This window comes from Chrysochloris asiatica, unplaced genomic scaffold (genome assembly GCF_000296735.1).
Source record: "Chrysochloris asiatica unplaced genomic scaffold, ChrAsi1.0 scaffold00002, whole genome shotgun sequence".
Lineage (NCBI taxonomy): Eukaryota > Metazoa > Chordata > Mammalia > Afrosoricida > Chrysochloridae > Chrysochloris > Chrysochloris asiatica.
This window is the reverse complement of record NW_006408520.1, coordinates 39,051,855-39,071,931: the sequence shown is the minus strand read 5'-3', so window position 1 is coordinate 39,071,931 and position 20,077 is coordinate 39,051,855.

Here is a 20,077-nt window from a genome sequence, read left to right as displayed (position 1 = left end):
TTTTTTTGTCTCTTCATGTTCTAGAATTCTGATTACCCATAAGTTGTTTCTCTTCATGGTATTCCACATAACTCTGAGGCTTTCTTCAGATTTTTTTTCATTCTTTTTCTGATTGTTCTCCTAGCATACTAGTATTGAGAGATTTATATTAAAGTTCACTAATTCAGGTTTCCATTGCTTCAAAATACATCTTTGCCATTTCAATGCATTGTCCATTTCTGAGATTTTCTGATTAATCTTCTGGATTTCTACTTGCAGACTTCATATTGTTTCAAAATTTACATGTATTTTGTCTGCTTGTTCTTGTAATGTTTTCCTGAATTTTTCTAAAGCTTTTTCTGTGTTCTCCTTGCTTTCCTAGATCTTTCTGGTGATCCATTGAATGAACCTAAATAGCATTCTTTTGAATTCTTTTTCAGTTAGTTCTATTGCCTTTTCTTCCTCAGAAACATTTTCTGGATCTGCATCTTGGTCATTTGTTTGAATTATTCTACCTTGTTTCTTCATGTGAGCTAAAATTGTTGGTTGTTTCCAGAGAATTGTGGCATTGTCTTATTTACATTTAATTGATGATTATTTGCCATTCATGAACCTAATTTAGAGTGGATTTGACTGCTATTGGCTGCTATCATTGATCAGGTGGTGTAGGAGCTGATTTTGACTCTTGCCCCATGGGTGGAGCTACAGAAGGTACAGTTGTGTTTGGGCTGTATGGATAAAGTTAGTCTTCTATTGGTTGGAAAAGAGCAACTCCCACCCACTCTGCCCCATTACACACAATAAAACAAACAGAATAAACAAGTAAGGAAGCAACAATTAAAAGAGAAAAAAATTAAAACAGGCAGCAACTTGGGAAAAGGAATATAGCAACTATAAAGGCAAAAGAGGGACAGGGAAATGGAGCTACAGAAGAGAAAATAAAAGGAAGAAATAGCAAAAACACTTAAGAATAGCTAAAAAGAGAAAAGAAGGGTAGCTATGGAGCTATGGGAGAGAAAAATAAAACAGGAAATAAAAGGAAGAGCATTTTTAAAACACTAAGAAGAACCAAATAGAGGGGAGATGAAAAGAGAAAGAGATTAAAGAGTAATAAAAAAAGATAAAGAGGGAAAAAATAAGAGAAATGAGAAACAAAGAAAAGAAGTAGAAACAAAAGTAGAGATATAAAGGATAAAGTTCAAGGGAATGGAAAGAGAAGAAGGAGAAAGAATAGACAAACAAAGATAATGAAACAACAAAAGAAAAAAAAATAATTTCAAAAACAAACAAAAATTAAAAGTGCTACTATTGGACCTGGAAAGGAGAAAACTCAGGGGGCTCCTGCAAACCAAGGATCTCAGTAAGTGGGTGTGGGAGAAATGTGACAGCAGAGTTCCCAGTCCTAGCAGGAGTTTCTATTGACATCAGTGTTATCTATGTTCAGGGAGATCAATCTGGAAGTAGGTTATGGAGGCCCTAGATGGAACTAGTTTCAGTGTCTGTTAGGACAACAGGGTAGTTGGTGATAATGTGACTGTTTAAATGTTGATCTGGTGGCTCTGCAGGTCCTAAATCAAGTCCACCTGAATCCAGACACCAAAATGGCACATCAAAATAGTGTACCAAAGTGGCACAGCCAGCTCCCTCCTCACACTGATGAGGTCTGAACCATGTGGCTCTGAACTACCAAGATCAGGGTCTGTCCTGGGATCAGGTGAGAGTGGGAGCTGGCCTCACCTCTGGTCACCAGGGGTGCATGGTTAAAAAGAAAGAAGCACACATTTCCAGTCACCTGTGTGAGTGTCTCTGCTCTGCCAGACCATTTTCTGTTGCCAAAGCAGCTCATAAAGGTTCGAGATGGTCATGACTCATCTGGCCAGCCATCCACCGGTCAGACTCCTTCCCATGCTGTCCCTGCTCAACTTCTCCTGCCATCAAGCACTCAGTCCACTTCTCTAACATTTCTTCCAAAATTCAGAGTTCCAGGATTTTGATCTGTGTTTGTTTTATTTGGTCTCTTGTATCTTTGTTGTAGATGGTCCATATAATGCGTCAGCTTTGTCTGCCATCTTACTGGAAGTCCTCAAAATATTCATAATTTATTATGGAGAAATTTAGTTATCTCTTTATCAATACTGTCCATCAAGCTGTGCCCAGATGAACCTTGAACTTTTCATCCAGACCTCCACAATGTTTTACTCAATAAAAGAACCATTCATGTGCAAGATTAGTGTTGAGCCTCTCTGGCACAACACTACTTTTTACAAACTAGCACTGCATTTCTTTTTTCCACATCACCATGCATTTCTTTCAACAATAAATTTTGAAGTGCTTTATATATGTAAGACTTTGTACCAAATAATTCAATCTTCATTTCATTCGCAATAATCCTCACTCAAGATAGCAGTCAATGTGAACCCCAGGAAGGTGAGGCATATAGCTGCAAGAATTAGATCTAGTGTCTTCATAAAAGAATTCCAGACATGTTCACAGAATATCTGTCAATTGCTATTTAAAATTATTTTATTGTATTTTTGGTGAACGTTTACATAGCAAATTAGATTCCAGTATAAAAACCAACAATACATATTATTCAGTGATTTCTTATATTAGTCTAGCTTCCCTTACCTTCCCCCTACCTTCTCATCTTTTTTTTTAGAGTAAGTTTTTACCATTTGGTTTCATATAAATAATTATTTAAAGACGCACAGTACTCATTGTTAATTTTATGAGCCAATCTATTGTTTAGCTGAAAAGTGACTTTCAGGAGTGGAAACATTTCCAAGTTAAAAGGGTATTTCAGGGCAATAGACTTGTGGATCCTTTAGTATCTACTAGTTCAGTAAGTCTTTTTTAGAATTTGAGATTTTTTTCTATATTTTTTCCCATTCTATCTAGGGCCAGCTATTATATCTTTGGTCAGAACAGTTGTTAGAGGTAACTAGATGCTATCTAGTTCTAGTCTCAGGATAGATGAGGGCATGGTTTATGTGAGTTACTAGTCCTATTAAATAATTTATTCTTGGAGCCTTTGGTGTCCTTCTTTCTCTTTAGCTCCAGATAAGTAAAGAATAATAGTTCTATCTTGCATGGCTACTAACGAGGTTTATTTTTCTAAGACCCCAGATGCCATTTACCAAACCAGGATGTAAAATACCTTTATCATCTATGTTATACCAATTGACTGATTTGTCTTGTAATCAGACTCCATGGCACACCATCACCACCATATATAATGATGCAGGGCAAGAAGGCTAGAGATGAGTCAGAACAGACCTGATTTTATTAGAAGTGAAAGACAGATTATGAGCAATGAAAACTGATTAATATGATATAAATACCTATGAAACTGTAGACCAAACTCAAAACCACTGTCATCTAGTCAATTCCAACTCAAAGTAGGACAGAGTAGAACTGCTCCCTTGGTTTTTGGAGGTTATAAATCTTTATGGTAGCTGACAGCCTCATTTTTCTCCCACAGAGAAACTGGTGGGTTTGACCTGTTGACCTTATGGTTAGAGCTCTTTAATGTAGACAGGAATACTAAAAGTCAGCATTTTGAGACAACAGCAATGATTATTAAGAGTCAATCTGGGCCCCTCTCTAAGACTGAAACTCAAAGGGAACACATGAGCAGGCATGTAAGCTTGTTGGTGACCATATTAGTCTACTGGTGAGAGGAAGAGGGGGAAAGACAACAATGAAGAAATGTATTAAGTTCAACCATGTTCCATAGACTCCTATTGACCTGGAGATGAGAGAGATAAGAGGAAGGGCTGGTTAGTCCAAAGTGTCCTAACACCTGGGGACACCTGAGCCCATGGACAAGGAAGGACGTAGCACGGAGAGCTAGAGCTGAGCATGAAGCATCCAGATGATATGAAGTGAGGGGAGATGCACAAGAACATCCAAACTTGCAGATAGTACCCATTTGACCTAACCTCGATGGTTTGATAATCAAAATCAACTAGAGGAAGATTTTAAAACAAAATACAATTTTTGATAAAGGAAATGAGGGTAAATTGCTACAGTTTGATGTACTTGACCTATACTCATGGATGTAGTAGCTCAAAATACCATCAGAGAGGGAAGGAGTTTTCACATCAAGTATCAATGCTATCCCCTCTGTATACAGTGTAGATGGGGATGGGCAACTTAAACAGAGGCTATCTAAAATGAGGGGACGATAAAGCACGAAGTGACTAGCTTACAAGTTTTCAAGAGGGTGTGTAGTTTAAGAGAATGGGGGCGGGGGGAGATAGAGACCACACTTAATAGTTTTCATCTTGTCTAGATGGGTCTGGTGAAAAGAGATGGGGATAAGATTCTTATGATTCAACAGTGATCATTGTTATCATGAATAATTACGACTGTCACAATTGTAAAGGTAGAAGTTTTATAACAAAAATGGGGGAGTAGTTAATCTTACAGTCCAGAAACAGAGGACCCTAGAAACATCAAGGGAGAAGAGCACAAGTGGAACACAGGACCCTATCCAGAAGAGGCAGTGACACCAGAGATGGAGGCAGAAATGGTGACATAGAGAGAGGGAGCAGCTGAGGAGTCTAGATTCATGGAAAGCGAGGGACTGAGAGCTGGTAGCCAGGAGGCAGGCTTGCAGAATGTGCCTTTTGGTTGTTTAAATTACTATATATGCCTGAGTGTTTTTTAAAAAAAGAGCTAAAGTGAATAGAGATAAATACTGTTAACTGATGGTACATGCAGGGGATTATAATCTTTGTAATGAAACAAAGTATATGATTTGTTGAGTGTAAAACTGATGATCTGCCCTGTAAACTTTCACTCAATTCACAATAAAAACTTTTTTTAAAAAAAGGAGTCAATGTGGCTTCACTAAGAACAAAGCAGACCCAAGTAAACTAACTTACTTTATTCATTATGAAAGTTTATACCTGGATTTTAGCAGTTACTTAAACAAAATACTCATGTTCTTAGAACATAAGTTTGTGGTAATTTAGACAATAAATGTTAGGAAATTTTCAAAATGGCACGTTACCTTTTGAAGAATGGGGAAGACAGTATGAAAAATGATACGCTGCTACTTTAAAAAACTAGAAATAGAAATAGCACCTGATCCAGCAATTCCACTCCTAGGTATATATCCAAACAAAATATGAGGTAAGACAAAAAACACTGCTACAATATCCAAGAAACCTCTATTAAACAAAAATATCAAAATGTGAAGCTATTACTCCTTGACATACCCTTCATCTAAGTCTATATATTTATAAAGATAACCATTGCCCAAAAATTCTGTGTTCTTCCACTCACACCACATGAAAACAGCCATTTGGGGAATCCTCAAATAGCTCAAATTGTGTTCCTTTTAAATGTTCTTTGAGTTTGGGGAACAATAAGAAGTTTGAAGGAACAAAATTAGGGTTGTACGGTGGACAAGGTAAGGTTTCTAGCTAAAAGTCTCATAGGCTAGCCCTTGCTCCTCTCATGAAATGATCAGGTGCATTGATGTGATGGAAAAAAAGACGTCCTCAGAACAACTTGTCTGGCGTTTTCTCACCCATACAGCTTTTCGTTTTCTTAAGATTTCTTCATGATAAGCCTCATGTCCTTCAAGAAAATCTATCAAGATTACTACTTTGAAATCTTTTAAAAAGTCTCTAAAGTCTTTTGAGCTGACCTCTTTGTCTTGAATTTGACTGATGCAGTAGATTCTTTCTTCAGAAATTACTGTTTTGATTTAATCTTGATTTTGAAGACAACTTAATGAGACTGACACAAGGGCATTATTGAAAGAATTTGTCTGCAGCCATCCACAGATTGCAGACATGTCTAAACACATTTTGTTTGGAATAAACCCATGCACGTATGAACTAGAAGCCTTATGGCACAACTTTCTGATATACCCTTGTCAAATCTGTGACATGCATAGACTTATGTACACCATATTCATTGTAGAATTATTTGCAATAGCAAAAAAAAAAAGCAACTGAAGTACCCAAAACAAATGCATGAATAAGCAAACTAAGTATATACACACAGTGATAAAGAGTAACACACATCTGTGAAATATCTAACAACATGGATGGATTTAGAGAACATTATACTGAATGAAGTAAATCAATAACAAAAGGATACATTTCATATGAGATTATATGATTATAATTTTAAAAAAAGAAAAGAAAAGATTTACACTCAGAAAATAAAAACCACTCTCTGGTTACCAGAGATAACAGGGGGAGGGTGTGAAAATTACTAATTAGATAGTCTCATTGTTATCCAGTCAGTACTGACCCTTAGCGACCCTTTACAGGGTTTCCAAGTAACGATGGGTAAGCTTGAACTACTGATCTCACTGTTCAAACTGACTTTGCAGTCCAGTGCAATAACTCATAGCGCCACACCAGAACATGTGTTTAGATAGTAGACGTGTTAATAATGGTGAAGAGAAAAGCAGTACAAGAAAGGCAAAACACAATATAGAGGAAATAAGCACACAAGGAGCTCTGGTAGCGTAGTGGTTACATATCGGGCTGCTAACTTCAAGGTCGGCAGTTCAAAACTACCAGCTGTTCCGTTGGAGAAAGATGAGGCTTTCTGCTCCCATAAAGATTTGCAGCCTCCGAAACCCTGTGCAGGGTCAGTATGCTTCAAAACCGACTCCACGGTACTTAACAATAACAAACACAATGTGACCAATGCAAACGAAGACACTAAGAGGAATGCAAGAATAAAGATCAACTACATTGATTACTATAACATAGACAATCCTGAAACAATAGTATTAACAAACAATAATTTGTTAATGGATACATAAGTATGTAGGTATGCTAAAGAAGTGTGAGAGGATGTAAAAGAGCATACCTACCTGCAGACATAGGTTTAGTTGTAGATATTTCTATATACATAATTATAGGCACTAAATGCATATTAATATTGACAATAGACCACACAAGGGGCACAGAAATGGAAACTTCTTAGGCATAACCAAATACCTCATGGAAAAAAGTTCATAGGCTCAAAAGTGAAGGACTCAGGTCACATCTACATTAACTGGCACAGAATAGTTTGTAAAGATAGTGTTCTGCGATCTACTTTGGTGAGTAGTGTCTGGGGTCTTAAAAACTTATGAGTAGCCATCTAGGATACAACTATTGATCTTTTGCTGTCTGGAGCAAAGGAAAATCAAAGGTTCAAAGAGCAATGAATCCATTGGACCACATGAACTACAGCCCACATGACCCCAAGACCAGAAGAACTAGATAGTGCCCTGCTACCAATACTGATTGCTCTTGTGGGATCACAACAAAGTGATCCAGACAGAGCAGGAGTAAAATGCAGAACAAATGATGAAATTCACAAAATAGATCAGAATTACTGATCTGACAAAGACTGGAGAAACCCCTGGAGACTATGACCATAAAGCACTCTTCTGACCTGGAATATGGAAGTCATTCCCAGAGCTCACCTTTTAACCAAACAATAGACAGGCCCATAAAATAACACCTGTGTTATTTAAAACAATCAATTATACCAGATTAAAAGAACATTTGCACAAAAGCCTAGATGAGAAGTGAGGAAGGGGTAGAAAATTCAGACAAAAGGAAACAGGATGCTGAGGGAAGAAATGGTAAGAGTGCTGACACATTGTGAAGAATGCAACCAATGCCACAGAACATTTTATGTACAAACTATGGAATGGGAAACCAATTTGGTCTGTAAACTTTCTCCTAAATTACAATTTTAAAAAAGAAGAATGGGTAAGAAGGAACCTTACTAGAATTTTTGTATCAAAAAGGGGTGAGTGTTTGATCTTACAGTCCTAGAGCGGAGGACCCTGGGACCATCAAGGGAGAAGAGCAGGAACAGAGTGTGGGACCCTACCCATAGAAGCGACGAGGCCAGAGATGGAGGCAGAGACAATGACATGGAGAGACAGAGCAGCTGAGGATTCTAGACTCATGGAGGGAGAGGGAATGTGTGCCAGTGGCTGTGAGGCAGGGTGTGGCCTTTAGCTATTTGAATGATTGTATATTCCTGAGTGTTTTGGTGCACATCCAAAAAATAATTAAATAAAACAGAGGGAATAGAAGCAAACACTGTTGAATGATGAAGCATGCATGGGATGTTAATCATTGCAATGAAACAAACTGATGTTCCCCCATGTAAACTATCACTCAATTCAAAATAAAAACTTTCAGAAAAAAAAGAATGAAACTTAGGTCAGAGAGGCTGGGGTTCAAATTAAAGCCCTGAATTCTACTAGGGATGTAAATTTGAGCAAATGCATAAAATTCCAGAAACTTAATTCCCCTAACTATAATGAAGAATTATAACTATCTAGATTACAAACCAGAAAACCTCAACAGACAGTTCTACACAGTCACATGGTAAAGTGATGAGAACACACAACAATATTATGTCAGTGTGCTGTGCTTTGTAAATGACATAATATATCTCAAGTGCTTTTATACATATCAGTTAATAAGTGCTTAATAAAAATGATAGGTGCTATGTTTTATTCTATTACCTAAGGCTGACTGGTTGCTGTTAACCTGAAGAGAACTCTCAGAGATGTGCACTAACACTTTTTTTGGGAGAGGGTGGGGAGGAGTGTTAGTGGTTTGAAAGAAAATATAGAGGACATGGAGAATCATACTGGCAGGCTCCTTGTAGTGAAGTCTTTGAGGAAAGGGACCATATCTTGCTCTTTGTATCATCAGTGTTTGATATAGTGCCTGACCCATAATAGCCACTCTTTTAAGCAATAAGACAAAACAAATTATAACTCCAATGTATTAGATAGCAAAATTAGGATTCCAAAGTGTCACATATAACTAGTACAACTGGGTCAGTACTGAAGATGAACTCTAGTATGGATGCATATAAAGTCCATGGTTTCCATTTAAAATATCAGTTTCAACAAGAGCATGTTGTAAAAGATTTGATTAAACAGTATTTGTGTGAAAAGACTTAGTTGTATAAAAGTTCAAGAAATGAGATTGTGGTGTCAACCTCCCCTCAGAATGCATTTTCTGCCTCCATAAAATTCTAAATTAATAGAAATAGAGTCCAGAAAAATGGAGGCTTCAGTATCCATATATTTTGCATAATTAGACCACATCTCAAATATTATATTCAGTTCTGAGTGCCAATATGGTGATAGGCCTTAAAAGTCATTTCATATTATAATGATTAAAGGAATGTGCAGAGTGAAAACAGAGTAGAGTTATGGGGAAATGATAGCCATTTCTGAAACACTTGAATAACTTTCATGTGGAATAGGGATTATTAAATTTATTCTCAGAAGCTTCAGAAAGAATTCATACAAAAGAATAGACAATTCAAGAAGGTATTAGCCAAAATTAAGGAAGCTGTGTAAGTAAAATAAGAATGGGCTTTCTTAGAGATAGTCTCTTCAAAGTTACCTAATATGTATTTATTTAGCAAATGATTACTTTTTATATGTGAGAGTACTTTAAAAAGTTCTTGGAAAAATGGACTTGACAGATAATAAAAATTGTACATGAAATTTTTGAGGCCCCCTCATATATGTACATGCTATTCATAACAATGCCCTGGGTAAGAAACACACATGCAAGAGTTTACATGTCAGTTTCCTTATATCATTAATAATTTACATATATAGTTACAGATATGTCACAGAGTTAAATTCATAAATATTTTTCACATTATTGCTTGCCAGTTTTGTACTAGATGGTGAGTGTATTGAAGCAAAGGCATGTTACATATGAAATTCCTGTTTTTGGTGGAATATTGACCCAAACTTTGACATGAAATTAAATCAATCTCCCAAAAAAGAAAAGTAGTTCGCTTACACTTCACTGAGGAATTGAGAATTCTAAGAAAATTAATATCCAACCCATAAAGTACAATACCTACACATGACGCAGAATGAAATTACACATAAAAGCATGCCTTTTACACTGATTGAACCAATATTTTTATCATTATTCTGATGATACTTTACTTACAATGATAAATTGAAGAGTAATGCTGTTATAGTCATTGTCAAAGAGATCATTTCAAGATCTATACTGAAGTACAACACTGTCAGTGATTGGGTAGTATCTATGATTGGATGGTATTCATACACCTACAAGGAAGACCAGTTAATATGACTATTATTTAAATGTACTCACCAACCACTAATGTCAAAGATGGAAAAAATTAAAGATTTTTACCAACTTCTTCAGTTTGAAATTGATCAAATGTGCAATTAAGATGCATTGGTAATTACTGGTGATTGAAATATAAAAGTTGGAAACAAAGAAGGATCTGTAGTTAGAAATATAAAGATAAAAATGACACTGGAAATCCCATTATAAAATTTTTTCAAAATTAATAATCCATTCATTGGGGATACCTTTTTTCAACAACATAAATGATGACTGTACATATGGATCTCACTGGATGGAATTTACAGGAATCAAATTGTCTTTATCTGTGGAAAGACATGATGGAGGAATCAATTTTGCAAGTCAGAACAAGACTTACTATACAACAGACCATTAATTAATCATATGCAAGTTCAAAGTGAAGCTGAAGAAAATTAAAACAAATCCATGAGAGTAAAATATGATCTTAAGTGTATCCATCTGAATTTAGAGACCATCTCAAGAATAGATTTGACATATTGAACACTAATGACCAAAGATCAGAAAAGTTGTGGAGTGACTTCAAACATGAATATAGCAAAAGTTCACAAAAGACAAGAAAGAAAGAAAAGATCAAAATGGAAGTCAGAAGAGATTGAAATTACTCTCAAACACAGAGTAACTAAAGTGAATGGGAGAAATGAGGAAGTTAAAAAGCTGAACAGAGATTTTAAATGACAGCTCCAGAAGAAAAAGTAAAGCATTATAATAAAGTGTACAAACATCTGAAACTATAAAATCAAAAGCGAAGAACAACCTGAAAGAACTGAAGAAAATTTTCAAGCCTCAAATTTGAATACTGAAGGATCTTATGGGGGAAAAAATATTAAAGACATAGAAAACATCAAAACAAGATAAAAGGAATATGCAGAGTCATGTACCAAAAAGAATTGGTTAACTTTCAGTCATATCAGGAGATCGCATATGACCAAGAACCAATGGTATTGAAGGAAGACGTCCAAGCTGCACTGAAGGTATTGGTGAGGTACAAAGCTCTAGGAACTGATGAAATATCAATTAGATGTTTCAACCAACAGATACAGTATTAGAAATGGTCACCTGTGTAGATGTATGCAAAGAAACTTGGAAGACAGTTATCTGGTCAACCTTTTGGAAGAGATTCATATTTGTGCCCATTCCAAAGAAAGGCATTCAACATAATGCAGAAATTAGCAAACAATATCATGAATACCACATGTAATACCACATATAAGATTTTGAAAATAATTTAAAAGCAGTTGCAGCAGTACAACTATTGAAAATTGCCAGAAAATCAAGCTGTTTACAAAAGAGGATTTGTTGTTTTTGTTTAGTGCTGTATAGAGTTTTGGAAGAGTGGCTGGTGGATTTGAACCACTGACTACTGTTGTTCAAACTGACCTTGTTGTCCAATGCTTATCCTATAGCATCAGACCAGGACTCCAAAGGAGGATGTGGAAGGTGAGGTATCATTGCTGATGTCAGATAGATCTTGGGTGAAATTAGATAATACTAGAAAGGTCTTTATCTGTATTTCACTGACTATGCAAAAGCATCCAACTAAAAGGGAGAATATTAAAAGTACCAGGGACTGCCAAAAGAACCAAAAATCTGTGTTGGAAGAAGTACAGCAAAAATGTTCCTTGTAAGCTAGGATGGCCAGACTTCATCTCTCATACTTCAGAAATATTATCAGGAAGGACAGTCCTTGGAGAAGGATATCATGATTGGTAAAGTGGAGGGTCAGAAAAAAAGAGGAAAGACCCCTAACAAGGTGGACTGGCACAGTGGCAACACCAATGGGCTCAAACATAGCAATGATTGTGAAGTTGGCACAGAACAGCAACATATGGATCACAACAAGTCATGGATAACATTGTGAAGAATGGAAATTCTAGACCACTTAATTGTACTCATGGGGAACCTATGCATAGACCAAGAGGCAGTTGTTCAAACAAAACAAATAGATACTGAATGGTGTAAAATCAGGAAAGGTATACATCAGAGTTGTATCCTTCCAGCATTCTTATTCAATCTATTCCTGACCAAATAAACAGAAATAAGTGGACTATATAAAGAAGAGCATGACATCAGGATTAAAGGAAGATCCATTACTAACCTTATTAACATATACAGATGACAAAACCTTGCTTGCTGAAAGTGAAGAAGACTTGAATCAATATGGATTACACCTCAATGTACAGAAAACAAAACTCCTTACAAGATCAATAGGGAACATCATGATAAATAGAGAAAAGAATGAAGTTGTCAAGAATTTCATTTTACTTGGATCTACTAACAACACCCATAGAATGAATAGTCAATATTGAATACCGAATGCATGATGAACTGCCAGAAGAAAAAGTAAATCTGTCTTAGACGTACAACTAGGGTTCTGTACTTCTTCAAACATGGAGAGACTTCAGTTCACAAACTGGACATCTTATCAGGAATAACTAATTCTTGGAAGAGGAAATCATCTTTGGGAAAATAGCAAATAAGAGGAAGACCCTGAAAGCTATGGATTGACACAGTGGCTACAACAATGGACTCAAACATAGCAATGATTGTTAAGATGGCACAGGACTGAGCAGTCCTTGGTACTATTGTATATCAGGTCGCTATGAGTCAGAACCAACTTGATGGCTAATAATACATAATGACTAATGATACATACCTGTCCAGGGTTGCTATGAGTAGGAACCAACTCCACGGCACATAACAACAACAACAACAATAATACATATAATATTGGCAAGCTTCTAAAATCTTGTGTTCATTACCTGAATTACATTGACATGGTGTGTAAATGTATGTGGTGGTGGTCATGTGCCATGGAGTCGGTTCTAACTCATAGCAACCCTGTATAGGTGTTCGAGGTTATAAATCTTTACTGGAGCAGAACGCCTCGTCTTTCTCCTGTGGAACTTCTGGTAGTTCAAATTGTTGATCATGAGATTAGTAACCCAACTTGTAACTACTATGCCACTGGAGCTCTTTGTATATGTACGTAGCCAACTATTTTTAACAATACCATCATCAATACAAGGTAATCCACTGACTGTCAGCTGTCTACCACTGCTGCTTCATTTTGTCGTTTTGCATTTAGTAGATTCCAACTCACAGTGATCTCATGTGTTCAGAGTAGAACTGCTACTTGAGGCTTTTCAAGGCTGTGACCTTTTGGAAACAGATTGTCAGAGTAGTTTTCTGAGACGCCTCTGGGTTTGAACTGCCTTTCATATTGTGGTCATTTGCTTAATTGTTTGTGTCATTTAGGGACTTTCTACCATTGCTTAGGGAGTAAAAAAAGATTACCTTTCCTAAAATGTTTATAAAGGAAGTATAACTAAGAGATAGATTTTATTTGCTATCAGGAAATTTTAAAACAAAATGTATAGCATATATCTTGGTGTTCATTTTGTTTAGAGAACCCCAATTTTATTTTATTTGCCTTTGCTTTGTAAATTCTTGGTTTGAAAAATGCTAAAGTAAAGCAACTCTCTATCTTAAAAAAAAAAAAAAAGTTGTTTTGAAGGAATGAACTTTAGAAGCAATCTGATTTGCTAAAGGACTAATTAGAATAGCATAGCTTTCAAAAAGGAAATAAACAGAAAGCAGTAGAACTGCCCAGTCCTGCTCAGTGCAGCCCGGTCCTGATTCAGCAAATAGGTATTTGCCAGTAGCAATGAGCATTGTGTACCACAATGACGGTGCTGCTTAACTCGATACTGTTCCCACACCTCAGTTAGTCGGGCCCAGTGCGTGGGTAACTCATGAAGTCACTAGGTACCTGAGTGAAATATTGAAAGCAATAGAGGTTATGAGAGTTTAGAGACAGGTGGAACTGGCTACTTGATCCCAGCCACGCCCATCTCTTAAATACATTTGGCAACAAACTTCATGCCAATATGACACCTGTCTGCATAGGAAATCCATGACAAGACAGAAGGGCAGGCTTCAGGATCATAAGAGTATTGTGACTGTATCTTCCCAAGAGCCTCTCTGCCAAGGCTCTATACTTCTTTCTGACTGGTATGCCCATTGGACTTTGAATGGAGCAAAGAGAACTGATGCTCTACGTGGTCCCAGGATTATTACTGTAAGGAATAAGGTAAGGGCAATTATATATCTTGGTTTGATTTTTAAAGCCAGATTATAAAGGAATTCCCTATTGGGTCTTCTCTTTCAAATGTAGATCACTAGAGCAGTCTTCTTGGCAATATTCAGTGTCATTTCAGGGTCTTGAACTTGAGAGATAGAATTGTTTGGTGCCTGGTCTTACAAAGAGTCATCTGAGCCCTGTAATAGCTGTCTATATAGTTGCGAATGGGATGCAGTGAAATAAGACCAATAGTGAGCTGTTTTTGAGTGGTGAAGAGTGATTTCAGAACAACGTGTCAAAGCAGCTCTAAGGGACGATGTTTTAGTAGCCACCTATAATTCAGAGATTTACATTTATGAAAAGAATTATAATGATATCTTAATTGCTCTGAGGATGTCTTTTCAAAGGAATTGTAACAGAAACAGTTTCTCCAGAGGAACTGAGAAACCGGAGGAGATGGCTTTATTGCGAAAGAGCGACGAAAGCCTTCTGCCCTAGAAGTTAACGTGTGCAGATCTCTCTGGCAAATAATAGCTCCGTTTCAATTCTGTTCTGTTTGATGAGGATTCAAAAAGTCTTAATCAAATCTAGCAGTCATCTCTACTTCTTTCTCTGCAAATCTCCCCGATCTTGAATTATGAGATCTTTATCTCTCAAAATAAAACACCATTTGTTAAAGCCTTTTCAAATTAAGAATAAAATCATCAAAACTAATTGTTTGTTAGCATCAAATAAATATATATTTTTTTTAGTTTGATAATTGTTTGTAAGCACTAATCAGTGGGTGGAGTCACAAAAGAGAGGAGGGAGCCCATTGAAACAATATATGTAATTTGTTTGCATTATTATTTGAGATAATTACAAAGCAGACGTTAAAAAGCTATTCTTTATCTTTATACCAGAAGAGGGGGAAATCAGGAGGAGAGGAAAAGCACAAGAACACCCAGCCATTGTCAGCTGCTCTCTAAAATATTGCTGGATTCACTGTTGTCGAACATTAGCATTACTAAGAATGCCAGGGACAGAAGTGTCACGTTGAATGTACAATGATGACTTCATAGGAAGGCAAAGCTGAGGATATGACCAGTTTGCAGTCACAGAGAAATCAGCTTTAATTAATTTGAGTGCCAGCTCTGTGTATAATTACACAGCATGAGAGTTTGCATGCAAATGCAGAAATGCTGATTGTTCAAATACTTGCACTTGCTCATTAATACGTTGGGACTAAACAGGGCTGGCAAGCAGACAGGGTACAGCACACTCGGTGCCTGCAGGCTAATTTGTATTATACTGTAGTTAGCAAACAGATTTCAGATGTTTCTCCTTTCTTTAAATAATAAGCACAAAAATATGTGTGTCATTTTCATCTGTGACATACCTTGTTTTCTTCTTGATTAAAATAAAATGTTTTCAGTTTATAAAGAACTGTGGAGGGTAAACTAAACATTGCTTAACCACTGATTTGTGACTACTTGATGTCAGTAACATTTACACCAGCTCCAAGTTATTGCTAGCTGATATTTCATGTAATTATCCCAAATGGTCACTATTTTTTTTTTCATAATTGACAAAACTATATTCAAACAAGGTAAAATTTATGATTAAATCCAAGAGGGCACTAGGCAATGGTCACATTTGACTACTTACTCCTCCATCAAATCTAGTATCTTTTATCTAGCATCGACTGTGGCAGGAGGCTTCAGGAGAACTGAACTATATTGATGTCTCTGGGAAAGTCCTTAATCCTAAAATGTACTAAGGAGAGATTTTTTGGTTGTTGTTCTAACCTCTGGATCGCGCTAAGCAGAGATCAGCTCTAGCCATATTCCCAACTTCCTTGTCAATGCTCCAAGGGAAAATCCTCCAAAGTCACAATCCCAGAAATATAAACATGATATATATATATATATGTATGTATGTATATATTTCTGGTGAAACAGCTGGTGGGTTTGAACTGCTGACCTTGTGATTTGAAGTCCAGTGCTTATCCTATAGCACCACACCAGGAGTATGTGTGTATGTATACCAACATTTCAGTGTATTTTAATTCCACAAATGTGTATTAAGCCATTATTCCTGTCAGATACTACAAAGCAGAGGATAGACAATAGGGAGCAAGACAGATACAGTCTTTGTATTTGACATCACTCTTTTCTCTCAGGAAGGGTCTTAACTCAGTTTCTCTGGGAAATACTGCTATTAGCAGCTATTACCTTGGGGAAAGTCAACATCGCAGAAACTTCAATCTATGCCTTTTTGTAAATACAGTTCTCAGGGCCCCTCTGGGACACTAACCTGTTCTCTGACATTTCTTCAGCCCTCTTTTTGTGCCCCCAGGGTTAAATGGAGATGGTAAAAGGATATGTGAAACAGTATGAGGCAAACACAAAAGTTTTAGAAGAATAAATTGAAGAGGGAAACTGTCAATTCACTTCTCCAAAAGCCTGTATCTGTTAGAATAAATATTTCTCAAGGGGGAAGAAAAATTGAACACATAATCTAGATGAATATGGGCACTTCAAACCATTTGGCCTATCCAAAAGTAAGTCGTCATCTGCCTAAATGTTCTCAGTCAGTTCAGTATATGACACACTAAGGAACACAAGTCCAATTGGAGATCATGATCTTTACTTCCTAACAAATCTATTTAATGTTACACTGCCAAGTACTTCACATAGATGTGTGGCTCTGTGCATAGACAAAGAGAGAAAGTGACTATAAAAACAGTACTTTCCCTTCAGTCTTCCATTTCATTTTTTTTTATAATTCTCTCAATTTACATATCAAAATTATGCAAGAAGGAAATCCAGAATGGTGAAAGAACTCATGGGTCTCTCCATGAGTACCATGATTTCCAGGAGCTAACAGAAGAAAAGATTGAAGTTGTCAAGAACTTCATTCTTCTTGGATCAACTATCAACACTCATGGAAGCAGCAGTCAAGAAATCAAACGACGTATTGCAGTAGGCAAATCTGCTGCACAAGACCTTTTTAAAGTGTTGAAGAACAAAGATGTCAGCTTGAGGACTAAGGTGCGCCTGTCCCAAGCCATGGTGTTTTCTATAACCTCATATGCATAGGAAAGCTGGACAGTGAGTAAGGAAGACCGTAGAAGAATTGATATATTTAAGTTATGGTGTTGGAGGAGAATAGTGAAAGTGCCATGGACTGCCAAAAGAACAAACAGATCTGTGTTGGAAAAAGTGCAGCCAGAGTGCTCCTTGGAGGCCAAGATGGCCAAACTTCGTCTCTCATGCTTCGGACATATTGTCAGGAGGGAGCAGTCACTGGAGAAGGATTTCATGTTTGGTAAGGTGGAGGGTCAGAGAAAAAGAGGAAGACCCCCAACGAGACGGATTGGCCAAGTGGCAGCATCAATGGACTCAAGCATGGCAACAATTATGAGGTTGAACCAGGATCGGGCAGTGTTTCGTTCTGCTGTGCATAAGATTGCTATGGGTCGGTACCAACTTGATGGAACCTAACAACAACAGAGTCCTGATATGGTGCTGCAGATGAGCATTGGACTGCTAACCACAAGGTTGTTGGTTCAAACCTACCAGTTGCTCCTTGGAAACCCTATACAGTATCACTATAACTTAACAACAACAACTCTGATCTCAAATAACTTGCCTTCATAACCCATGCATCAGACATCCAATTTGTAAAATAAATAACTATTACCTCAGAAGTCTCCAAAAATGTACAAATTAAGAAAATGTCATTTGACTGCAACTGAAATATTCAAAAACTATTTGGTATGTGGAAATATTACTATCTTTACCGAGGAAAGCAAAAGCATCTTAAGGAAATTTGTGCACAGGAAACTTTCTAGCGAAGAATTGTGGTGATATATTAAAGGATTTATATTCATCTCTGATGCAAGTAATTTCACGAAGCAATCAAAGAGTAGAAAGGTTAAAGAAAAAAATGCGTGGAGAAGAAAGAAGCAAATTTGACTCTGGCTATGGAAAGTGCTCAGGGAACTTGGGGAAGTGCTAGCCAGATAGATGAAGAAAGCTTGTGACTCACCATAACAGTACAACACATCAGGGTGGTTTAGGATGGTTAATTGTTGTTGTTGTTAAGTGCCAGTGAGTCGGTTCTGACTCATAGCTACTGTGTGTAGGATTTCTGAGGAGCGGCTAGTGAGTTTGAACCACCAACTTTGTGGTTCAAATCTACCTTGCAGTCTAGTGCTTATCCTACAGAGCTACAGCAAAATGGTTAATGGTACTGAATATTACAAAGAATCAGAGCCATTTTTTGTTAGCTGCCATCAAGCTGGTACCAACTCATAGCAACCCTATGCACAACAGAATAAAACACTGCCCAGTCCCGCCAACCTCACAATTGTTGCTACATTTGTACCCATCCCTGCTGCCACTGTACCAATCCATCTATTTGGAGGTCTTCCTCTTTTTCTCTGACCCTTCATTTTACCAAACATGATATCCTTCTCCAAGGACTGGTCCCTTCTGACAATACATACGAAGTATGAAAAATGAAGTCTAACCATCTGGCTTCCAGAGTGCATTCTGTCTATACTTCTTCCAACAAAGATTTGTCCTCTTGTCAGTCGAGGGTACTTTTAATATTCTCCTTCAACACCATAGCTCAAATACTTCAATCCTTCTATGGTCTTCCTTATTCACTGTGCAACTTTATCATGCACATGAGGTTATTGAAAATACCATGGAATGGGTCGTTCGCACCTTATTCCTCAAAGTGACAGCTTTGATCTTCAACAGTATAAAGCAGTCTTGTGCAGTAGATTTGTGTAATGAAATACATCATTTGATTTCTTGACTGCTGCTTCCATGAGTGTTGATGATTTATCCAAGCAAAATGTAGTTTTTAACAACTTTAATCTCCTCTCCATTTGTGAGATTTTTGTTTTCTTTACATTGAGAGGAAACCCATACCAAAGGTTGTGGTCTTTGAGCTTCATCAGCAAGTATTTTAAGTCCTTTTCACTTTCAACAAGCAGATTGTTAATGAGTATTCCTCCAATCCTGATGCCACATTTTTCTTCATATAATCCAGCTTCTCAAATAATTTGCTCAACAAACATATTGAATAAATATGGTGAAAGAATAAAACCCTGGGGCACATCTTTCCTAATTTAAAACCATTCAGTGTTCCCTTATTTTCTTTGAACCAACTGCCTTTTGGTCTATATACAGATTCCTCAGCACAGTTAAGTGTTCCGGAATACTCATTCTCTGAAATTCTGTCCATAATTTGTCATGATCCACACTGTCGAAAACCTTTGTGTAGTCAATAAAGCACAGTTAAACATTTTTCTGCATTCAGCCAAGATTAATCTGACATCAGTAATGCTACATCCTCATTCTACATCCTCTTCTGAATCTGGCTTGAACCTCTGTACAGTTGTAGCTGTTTTTAAATTATCTTTAGCAAAATTTTGCTTGCATGGGATATTTATGTGATTGTCCGGTGATTTCCACATTCTGATGGGTCGGTCACCTCTCTTTGGAATGGACACATATATGATCTCTTCCAGTCCGTTAGTAAGGTAGATTTCTTACAAATTGCTTTGCATCAATTAGTGAGTGCCTCCAGTACTGCATCAGTGTGTTGAAAGATTTCAAATTATATTCCATCAATTCCTGGAGCCTTGTGTTTTGCTAATTCCTTCAATGCACCTTGGACTTCCTCCTTCAGCATCATTGGCTCTTGATCGTATGCTACCTCTTCAAATGGTTGAACATCAACCATCTCTTTCAGGTACAATGACTCTGTATACTCCCTCTATCTTCTCTTGATGCTATTTGTATCATTCAATATTTTGCCCATGCTGTTGTTGTTGTTGTCAGGTGCCATCAAGTCGAAA